This window comes from Chlorocebus sabaeus, chromosome 6 (genome assembly GCF_047675955.1).
Source record: "Chlorocebus sabaeus isolate Y175 chromosome 6, mChlSab1.0.hap1, whole genome shotgun sequence".
Lineage (NCBI taxonomy): Eukaryota > Metazoa > Chordata > Mammalia > Primates > Cercopithecidae > Chlorocebus > Chlorocebus sabaeus.
The window spans coordinates 4,826,836-4,838,203 of record NC_132909.1 but is presented as its reverse complement, the minus strand read 5'-3'; positions in this window follow the sequence as shown (position 1 = coordinate 4,838,203).

Here is an 11,368-nt window from a genome sequence, read left to right as displayed (position 1 = left end):
TGAGATCGTGTCACTGCACTCTAGCCTAGGCAACACAGCGAGACTGTCTCAAACAAACAAAAAAATGGTGGCATGCACCTGTTATCCCAGCTACTTGGGAGGCTGAGGCAGGAGAACTGCTTGAATCCGAGAGGTAGAGGTTGCAGTGAGCCGAGATCGCCCCACTGCACCCCAACCTGGGCGAGTCTTGCTCTTTACAGCAAAAGAGTTTTCCTGTAAATAATTAGGAAGACTAAGCAGCCCCAAGGATAAGACCTCCTGGGATCATTGTCCCTTCTTATGGAGTGATAAAATAACCTTCCTTGAAGTGTATCAATCCGTCACCAATCAACTTGCTGCACTCTATGCACTGGTCTTGAATGGAAAATATGGTGCTTCTGCTAAAGCTTCTCTGTCTTTCCCTGTGTGTGAAACCTTAATGTCTCCACTTTGGAACGCTGATCCCATTCATTAGGAGTTGATGTTTCCAGGTGGCTATCTTCATGCTTTGTGTTCAGATAAGTTGTATACTTAATCATAAATTCTAAATTTTATTATTTACTGCTGACATCAGTTTCTGTGGTATTGTAGGAGCCTCACTAGAGACGGCACCTGTCGCCATGTTGTAAAACTCACACTTGTCAAAGAAACATGGGTTAGGGTTTTTCCCCTCCTCGGCATGAAGCTAGTTAGCTGAAAGAGATGGTCACCTCCATTACCCAGTAGAGCCAGGATGAACTATGTGTGAGCAAGGGTGTTGTCAAGTCCTCTTCCCTGAGGACTGATTAGTGTTTATCTTGAAAACATGTACTTAATGGGTTGTATAGAACAGTGAAGTTTCTTTCTCTCTTTTCAACCTCTCAGCTGTTTGCCTCTATTTCCCATCACATTCTGGTCTAAGGCTTATCTGTTAATAACTTTTTAAATTTATTTCTCTATTATCGTCGTGCAGATGTTTTGTCATTTGGGGGAAGATTTTGTTTTGTTTTGTTTTCAATTATATTTTCTCAACAATTAGAAAGTGAAGTAAAAGGTATTTGTTGGATCAGGTGCAGTGGCTCACGCCTGTAATCCCAGCACTTTGGGAGGCCGAGGCAGGCGGATCACTTGAAGTCAAGAGTTTGAGACCAGCCTGGCCAACATGGTGAAACCCGTCTACAAAAATTAGCCAGGCATGGTGGCACGCGCCTGTAATGGCAGGTACACCGCAGCTGAGGCAGGGGAATCGCCTGAAACCAGGAGGCAGAGGCTGCAGTGAGCCGAGATCCCGTCACTGCCCTCTAGCCTGGGCTACAGAGAAATACTCTCATTCAAAACAAAATAAGTAAGTAAATAAATAAAGGAATAAATCTCCTCCACAAATGTGCTGAGACAACTAACTGGATATCCACATGGAAAAGAATAATGTTGGATCCCTATCTCACGCAATCAAAATTGTATTTTTGTTATTTAAAAAAAAGGGGGAAAAAAAAAGAGAGAGAGGAGGAAGGGAGCCCTGCGGGAGCGGGTGTTACTTTGTCGCCCAGGCTGGCCTGGACCCCAGGCTCAGCGATCCTCCCGCCGCTGCTTGCTGAGTAGCTGGGTCCTCAGGCTCCCGCCCCCGCGCCAGCATCCCTGCTCTGTTTATCCAGCAGGTGGTCACCTCACTCCTCGCCGGCCTGAGCACTCCGTCCCGCACCCCAGGCGGTGGCTTTAGGGAAGTCTCTGAAGCTGAGCACAGGGTGGATTTTCCCCCCACCGAGTGAATGGAGAACAGAAAGGGAGAGAATTTCTATTCTGTTCTGTGGCCCCTCAGCATGAAATTGTACCTTCGGCCCAGGCAGGGCTTTGCATTTCACATTCTAGTTTACATACCCATTCCGGACAATTCCAGGGCTTTTGAATCATGCCTCAGCCTTTCTGGCGGGTCTCGACTCCAAAACCTTAAAACAGGCGCCGGAGGGAGGGTGAGGAACTCACAGGTCCCGCCCCGGCCCCGCCCTCTGCCGGTTCTAAAGAGCAAAATCTCTCCGCCTCGCGCCCCGCCCCTACCTCGCCTAGGCCCCGCCCACCTCCTCGCGGGTCCCACCCAGGCCTGGCTTTTGTCCTGCGCGCAGATTCGCGAAAACCCGGAAGCGGATCGCGTGGAGTGACGGTCCCATCGCGGCGCGTGAGTTTCGTTGTGTGTTGTATTAAGTCTGCGCTTCCCAGGTCCCTGGCGCTTCTGTACCTGGGGTGTGGGGTCCCCACAAACCTGGAAATTTTCAGCCATCTTCCTTCACCTAGAGCAAATTGAGACGACCCTGTGAGAGTCCGGGGGTCGCTTCCTTTGGGGTTTAAGGTCGCCCTGAGGCTGGTCCCGACCCGGGTCTTTCCGCTGTAGGGCAGTGTGTACACTTTCTATCGCGTAGTTTTCCTGCTCTAAACCTTTTTCTGACTCCTCCCGCCCCGCGCTTTTTAAAGTCCTCACCCGATAGGTGGATTCTCGCCCTCTTCCGCCCATGGAGCGTAGAACTGCGGCCCCAGTCCCGGGAAGGCCGCCTCCTCTGTCTGGTCCTGGGATCCTGCAGACCCCACCCTTGTCTTAAGGCGCCCTCGGCCCCGACCTCCCTCCTTCTGCTGGGCCCTGCTGCTCCCTAGGTCTGCCCTCCGCAGTCACGGCTTCCCCTGAGCCTACGTTGGGGAGGTGGCTGGGGCCTGTCCTGTTAAAGGGGGCCAGCCCTTCCACACCTGTGGGTATTTCTCGTCAGGTGGGACGAGAGCCTGAGAAAAGAAGGAAGACACAGAGATCAAGTATAGAGAAAGAACAGTGGGCCCAGGGGACTGGTGCTCAGCATAGGGAGGACCCGCACCGGTCCCAGCCTCTGAGCTCCCTGAGTATTTATTGATCATCATTTTTACTATCTTAGCTAGGGGCGTGTATCAGGGCAACAGGTGGGGAGAAGGTCTGCAGGGAAACGTGTGAGCAAAGGAATCTGTATCATGAATAAGTTCAAGGAAAGGTGCTGTGCCCGGATGTGCACGCAGGCTAGCTTTATGTTTCTCTTTACCCAAACATCGCAGTGTAGCAAGGAGCAACAGAGCAGTATTGCTGCCAGCATAGCTCACCTCCAGCCACAGAGCGGCTTTCTCCTATCTGAAAATAGAAAGAATGGGAATGGTCGGCTTTACACCAAGACATTCCAATCCCAGGGACCAGCAGGAGACAGCCTTCCTCTTATCTCAACTGCAAAGAGGTCTCCCTCTTTCACTAATCCTCCTCAGCACAGACCCTGTATGGGTGTCAGGCTGGGGGATGGTCAGGTCTTTCCTTTCCCATGAGGCCATATCTCAGGCTGTCTCAGTGGGGGGAAACCTTGGACAATACCCAGGCTTTCTTGGGCAGAGGCTTTCCGCAGTGCATTGTGTTCCTGGTTAATCGAGAATGGAGAATGGCGGTGACTTCTACCAGGCACACTGCCTGCAAACATATTGTTAACAAGGCACATCCTGCACAGCCCTAAATCCCTTAAACCTGGATTCAATACAGCACATGTTTCTGTGAGCACAGGGTTGGGTGTAAAGTTACAGGTTAACAGCATCTCAAAGCAGAAACAATTTTTCTTAGTACAGGTCAAAATGGAGTTTCTTATGTCTTCCTTTTCTACACAGACACAGTAACAATCTGACCTCTATTTCTTTTCCCCACATCCTGTGACATGGGGTGTTCTTGCCTGCCCAGCTCCAGCCCCTTTAAAATGCGCTCCCCTGGGATGCAGGCGTCTTACTCCAAACCCTCCTGTGAGTGTGTGGGCCAAAGGGATCAGGAGACAGACAGAGACCAGTAGAAAACCTGAGACAGAAAAGAATGACAAAGACTCATAACAGATGGCAAAGTAGAGAATGGGGTAGGGATTTGCCAAGAGATAGCAAAAGTGAAAAAAATAATAATAATAAAGCAGGAGGAGAAAAGCAACTGAAGAAATGCAGAGAAAAGCTAGAAGGACCGACAGATGGCCAGGCGTGGTGGCTCACGCCTGTAATCCCAGCACTTTGCAGGGCTGAGGCAGGCGGATCACTTGAGGTCAGGAGTTCGAGACCAACCTGGGCAACATGGTGAAACCCTGTCTCTACTAAAAATACAAAAATTAGCCAGATGTGGTGGCGGGCGCCTGTAATCCCAGCTACTTGGGGAGGTTGAGGCGGGAGAATTGCTTGAACCCAGGAGGCAGAGGTTGCAGTGAACCTAGAGCATGCCACTGCCCTCCAGCCTGGGTGACAGAGTGAGACTCTGTCTCAAAAAAAAAAAAAAAAAAGGACAGACAGATGAAGGACAGCAAGGTAGGGAGAGGGACAGCAAAGAGGGAGGCTCGTCAGAGTGAGGGAGAGGAGGAGGTATTTGGAGCCAGGGCAGACAGAGCAGAGTGGTGCTGGTGGCAAGGAGAACAGAGGGAGAACCACAGCAGGGAGGACACCTGGGGATCTGGGCTGCCAGACAGTGGGGACAAGGGGTGTAAAGGGAGGAGATAATTTAACGGGGAGAGCAGAGGAGGCACAGAGATGGTGGTGTGGCAAACTGAGGACTAGAGAGACTGATATGGGGGAGAAAGGAGGATGTTTGTTTAAGGTACGCACCGGCTCAGTGGATTTGCATCTAAAAAGCTGAGCATTTCAACAAAGACAGTGGGGTTTTATAAGCAGACTCACAGATGCAAAATAAAAGCAGTTAGTCATATAGTGATAGGTCATGTAATCTATACCATAGCATAACTTGTAACCTTGCATAGCTGGTAGCCTTGTAGCTGCATTGAAAGAAAAACAAGAACAGCTAAATACACACATTTCCTTCCTTCCTTCCTTCCTTCCTTCCTTCCTTCCTTCCTTCCTTCCTTCCCTCCCTCCCTCCCTCCCTCCCTCCTTCCTTCCTTCCTTCCTTCTTTCCTTGCTTCCTTTTCTAAAGGGGAGGTGTCTGGAGCCCGCTTCTTTGGCTTAGACTTCTCAAACAGCGTTATAACTGTCCTTGAAGTGAGTTTGCTAGGCAGAGGAAAACTGATTCTTTTCTTTTTAACCCTTGCCTTGCCTGTTACTTTTCCTGGAGTGAATGAATGCATATTTATTTCTTAAATTTCTGCCTCAGTTTTCTCCCTTTGGTGCTTTTTATAAACAAGATTTTAATAGAAAGCATCACTGTTACTGGAATCTTCATGAAAGAGCAGGTTTTCTTCTTTAGGCACAGGCTGATATTCATATAGAGCTATTAGCTGAGTGATAGTCTACCTGGTTACAATTGCTTCTATAGTTGATTGAATGTTCTTAACAAGGAGAGGTAAGAGACAAGGGAGTATTAAACAAATTCTTAGTATGGATGGAACTACTCATATTAAGATTTTGAATGTACTGAAGGAGGAAAACCAGCCTCTAAAGAGGGACTCAGGAGTCTACTTTGTCTAAGTATGGACTGGAACATGGGCTAATTTTTTCATTCTGGCGGTTATTTCTGTAATAGCCTTCCTATTGTCATGGATTTCTAGGCAGCAATTGGTTAGATTAAATTTTCTACGTACTTCTCCTTCCTGGGCCAGGAGGTAGTCTAAAGCTAATCTATTTTGGTAGATGGCATTTCGTTTTCATGGCTTGTTGGGCCAGTAAGTTGAATGCATTTGCTGTTTCATTAGTGATGATTTCAAGTGCTGCTTGCAACTTTAGGATGTGGTTAAGCGTGTAAATTGGGGTGCGGTAGCTTTATGACTTACCTTGTGCCCAGGTAGCTGGCCTAAAGTACTGAATTAGTCTTTCAGGGGCCAATCTGTGTCTTTCTAATCTTCTATTTTATGTATTTTCTTATGTCTATGTCTCTTTTGTTTTTTTCTTTGATTTTTTTGTAGACAGGATACCTTCAAGTTTCTCCCTGTTGCAGTGGGAGTGAGAAGAAACATGGTCTAATTGTTTCAAGTACACAAACCATCGTCCTTTTTCCTGGCAACTGTCCGTAGTCGCGAGGCCCACAGATCTAATAGAGACCGGAGGGTGCTTGCAAGGTATTTGGAGCTTCAAGCTGATACTAGATGCGGTTTAGAGAAGAGAAATGGGAGAATGGATTTGGATGAGGTGATCTGGAGTCATCTTTGCCTTGCCATGAAGTTTTCTGTAGTGGTTTATTATAATATTGCTGTCTTAAACAAGTTAATTCTTCTAGTGAGTCCGTAAAAGCTTTTCCTTAGCGAGCAACACAGTATCTCCTGATAATGGAAGTTTTTAAGAGTGAGGCGCTTGAACTTGTGGGCATCGGTTTGGGAGAAGAGTCAGTTAGAGTTAAATTATCTTGTGATATTAACGCTTTTGCTTCTTAAGGCCATTGGTCTCCTATGTTAGTCCTTCTACAAACGTAACATGAGAAAATGCTTAAGCTGCTAGCAATGTTTTCAGCTACCCGAGCAAACAGGTTTTTAGCTAAAGGAGGAGGCTCTGGTAACTTCTGGTCTACGTGCTTATGGAATGATTTAAAGACTCAGAATTGTTGCTGATCCGGGTTCCTTTTTGATAACGTATAGGTAGGTTACTGGGTAGGTGTGTGGAGACATGTATGGGGTAACCCGCAGTCCGCATGGGTAGGTCTGGCTTTAGAATGGTGAAATTTACAGGATGACAGGTTTTTGTTTCACAATCTGGTTTTTCCGGCATTTCGGTAAGCATGATTGGCCTTTGTTGTGTGCTGGGGTGCCACAATGTGCAATACTCACCATCTTTTTCTGGGTCCCAGGGGGATGAGGTGGCATACATAGGTATTTGTAGTCATTTCTATAGTATCTCTGTACAGGTAGGTTACCACAGACGGGTGAGTCTAGGTCTGCTGCTGGACAAGCATCAAAATACAGAGAAATAGGCCCTCGATAAAAGGGAGGGACCTTGGTTTGGTTTAAGAAGGGAGTTTCTTTTGACCTTGCACAAATTTTAAACTATTCGCCAAGTGAAAATTTGGGGTTATAACATACATAAGGTTGGTTATTTCCTGGGTCACAAATTGAGTAGATGGTCTGATTAAACGTACGTGTCTTTTTTTTTTTTTTTTTTTTTTTTTTTTGAGATGTAGTTTCACTCTTGTTGCCCAGGCTGGAGTGCAATGGCATGATCATGGCTCACCACAACCTCCACCTCCTGCGTTCAAGCGATTCTCCTGCCTCATCCTCCTGAATAGCTGTGATTACAGGCATGCACCACCATGCCTGGTTAATTTCGTCTTTTTATTCGAGATGGGGTTTCTCCATGTTAATGAGGCTGGTCTCAAACTCCCAACCTCAGGTGATCCACCCGCCTCAGCCTCCCAAAGTGCTGGAATTACAGGCATGAGCCCCGTGCCTGGCCTGTATAATATTTTTTATACACTTTATACAATCCTAATAACTATGGAACAATAGAGTCTTAGTTATCCTCTTCCCTGACCAGGTAGTATGTGTACAGTGGGGACACAGTTCTATAGGTGCTTCTTCTAACATGGTTAAGGTGGGTAACAACAGCAAAACAATGGACAGCATATTCATATCCAGCAAGGTCAGAAGAGGTCCTTGCCTGGGGGAGGAGGTTGAGCACAACGACAGAACAATAATAAAACGGTTAGTATTACAAGGAAAACTACTAGTCTTAAGATTTCCAACCACATTTACTTGCATGATGAGTCCTCAAGCTTTGGCTATGTGTTGAAGACTAGTCAGCTTCCGATGTGTGACTAGAGCAGGGCTTGTCGTCCCCTCCAGCTTCAGCTGTGCGTAGACTGGTCAGCCTCTGGGGTGACCAGAGCAGGGCTGTCGTCCTCAGCAGCAGCTTGGTCTCATCTCAGGATCAGCCGAGTTGGATGATCTGGGTCTTGCTGGCTGGTCCACTTGTCCTGAGCTGCCGGTTTCAGCTGACTGTGGTGGATCTAAGGCACGATTCCTGCAAGTTTAACAGCAGTGGGTGTGGATGAGATTACAGTATAGGGCCCATCCTATATGGGTCCTAGAAAAGCTGGATTCTACTTTTTAACATAAACAGAGTCTCCAGGTTTAAAGGGGTGTACTGGATCTGTCAGACTTATGGGCATTCTTTTTCATATTCGGTTATGGACTTTTTGCATGGCTATTCTTAAAGCCTGCATTTGCTTTCTTTTTTTTTTTTTTTTTTTTTTTTTTTTGAGACGGAGTCTGGCTCTGTCGCCCAGGCTGGAGTGCAGTGGCCGGATCTCAGCTCACTGCAAGCCCCGCCTCCCGGGTTCACGCCATTCTCCTGCCTCAGCCTCCCGAGTAGCTGGGAGTACAGGCGCCCGCCACCTCGCATGGCTAATTTTTTTTGTATTTTAGTGGAGACGGGGTTTCACCATGTTAGCCAGGATGGTCTGATCTCCTGACCTCGTGATCCGCCTGTCTCGGCCTCCCAAAGTGCTGGGATTACAGGCTTGAGCCACCGCGCCCGGCCTGCATTTGCTTTCTTAAAGTTAATTCCTCTAGTTCTTGAAGATCACTTTTAATTTGACTTGTGATTGGACGAGGCTGACTGAACAAACTCTCATAGGGTAAATACCTAGTTTGTTTGGTGGGGGTGCACCTAACTCGGAGGACGACCGTAGGAAACACCTGATGAGTTTCTTGGCAGTGTTTCTTCAGTAGCAGCTTAGTGTCCAGTTCATGCATTTTACTTTTCTTGAACTTTCCGGCCAATAAGCTAGGCATAACTACTATTTTATTTTTAACAGTCTTGTTAAGTCTTGCACTATTTCAGCTACAAATGCCAGCCCATTGTCTGACTTTAAAGTTAGAGGCAGTCCAAGCCTGGGGATAAGGTCTTTTATCAGTACTTTAGTCACTTCTCCTGCTTTTTCTGTCCTGGTGGGGAAAACCTTAACCTATCTTGAAAAGGTGCAAATAAGCTCGAGCATATGCCCATAGCGTCTGGTACGGAGCAGTTCGGTAAAGTTTATAACCAAGTTTTCACAAGGCATGGCTCCTGCTTCTTGAATTCTTGGGGGCCGAGTGGGCCCCTGTCACAGGTTATTCTGAGCACAGGTTTAGCATTGTTTACAAACGGCTCAAATGACAGCACAGAGCCAAGGCACATAGAAATGGCACTTTTGTGGCCAGGTGCGGTGGCTTACGCCTGTAATCCTACCACTCTGGGAGGCCAGGGTGGGCGGATCACGAGGTCCGGAGTTCAAGGCCAGTGTGGCCAACATGTTAACACCCGGTCTCTACTGAAAAAACAAAAAAAATTGCCGGTCATGGTGGCAGGTGTCTGTAATACAAGCTACTTGGGAGGCTGAGGCAGAAGAAATGCTTGAACCCGGGAAGCAGAGGTTGCAGTGAGTCAAGATCGCGCCACTGCACTCCAGCCTGGGTGATGGAGCGAGACTCCGTCTCAAAAAAAAAAAAAAAAAAAGAAAGAAAGAAAGAAATGGCACTTTCATAACGTTTCAAATGCTGTTTTTCTTATATGAGTTTCTGATGAATTGGCTTCACAAACTTAGGAGCTAACATCTTTGGAATGGCTGGTCTCCTATCAAAGATAATTTACTACCTTCTTTTAATATATTTTTTGTCTTCTTGGGCACACCAGGCTCTTTGGTTTGGACCCTCTTGCAGAGGAGGTCTGGGAGGAGAGGCATAGCTAAGGCTTCCTCTTTAAAATGTGGTGGGAGCACTGCTGCGTGCTTTGCCTCTCTGTCTGCCTTTCTGTTTCCTTTGGCTTCTGGCGTCCTTGCCTTTTGGTGCCCTCTGCAGTGCATTATAGCTACTTTTTCTGCAGCCTGTACACCTCTAAGAACCGTAGAATCTCTTCTTTGTACTTTATTTCTTTTCTCTAGCTGTTAATTAATCCTCTAGCTGTTTCCTTTCTCTCTTAATATATAGTTCCATGTACATGCAATGTAGTAAAAGCATACTGAGAATTAGTGTAAATACTGACTTTCTTGTCTTTTCTAGCAACAGTGCTCTTGTCAGGGCTATTAATTCTGCCTTTTGAGCTGATGTTCCAGTGGACAGAGGCTGAGCCTCTACTACGGAGTCTAATGTCACCACTGCATACCTGGCACGTGGAACCTCTTCTAGCACAGAACTGCTTCTACCTGTGAAGTACTTGACATCCGGGTCTCCGAGAGGCCTGTCTGTAAGATCTTTCTCACTGGGGAATACCCCATCTACTGTTTCGACACAGTCATGGAGGGGAGCTCCCGGTTTGACTGGGAGCAGAGTAGCCAGGTTTAGGGTGTTTACTGTTCTAAAGTTGTATAAGGGTTTTCACATAGAAGCCCTTGGTACCGAGTCATCCTTGGGTTTGATAACTAATGATGCCTTCTTTGATCCATCACAGTTATGACTGAATGTGGCGCCCGGATGGTTCGTTGCCGTCCTAGAGTGAATTTGCTATCTTCTTGTGTTAACAAGATGGTGGCAGCTAATGCCTTAAGGCAAAGAGGCCATCTTAGCACCACGGAGTCTAGTTGTTTGGATAAATATGCCACTGGGCGATGCCATGATCCTATAAGTTGAGTCAGAGCCCCTATAGCCATTCTTTTTCATTCATGCACATATAGAAAGAAAAGCTTACTTATGTCTGGTAGTCTTAAGGCTGGGGCCTTAGTTAAAGCTTCCTTGATCTGTTTGAAGGCTATTTCTTGATTAGTTTTTCAAAGGAAGGTCTCCTTTTCTCCTCCTTTTGTGGCTTCATATTAACGATCATATTAGCCATCGGTGGGAACTTTGGAATCCAGATGCGGCAGAATCTTGCTGTCTCTACAAATTCCTATTTGATGTAGGGTGGTCAGGGCCGGAAGCGCGCAAACGGCCTGCCTCCACTCATAGCCAAGCCAGTGTACCTCGTGGCTCACTATGACACCTAGATATGTAACCTCTTCATGGCAAATTTGGGCTTTACTTTTTGATATTTTGTAACTTACTTTCTATAGGAGATGGAGGAGATCCTGGATTCCCCGATAACAGCCCTCTGAGGTTGGGGCCGGCAAAAGAAGCTCATCTACAGACTGTAGCAAGGCGCAGTTGTTATTTGGTGGGGTATAGGCCATGAGGTCTGAGGCCAATGTCTCTCTAAAGATTGTGGGAGAGAACCAGGCCTGGTGGCTCGCACCGGTCCTCCCAACACTTTGGGCGGCTGAGGCGGGTGGATCACGAGGTCAGGAGTCCAAGACCAGACTGGCCAAGATGGAGAAACCCCATCTCTACTAAAAATACAATAACTGGCCTGATGCGGTGGCTGGCACCTGCAATCCTAGCTACTTGGGAGGCTGAGGCAGGAGAATTGCTTGAACCTGGGGGCAGAGGTTGCAGTGAGCTGAGATTGCACCACTGCACTCCAGCCTGGGTGACAGAGCAAGACTCCATCTCAAAAAAAAAAAAAAGGTTGTGGGAAAGTGTTTAAACCTTCATGGGAGTCTAGTCCAGGTGAACTG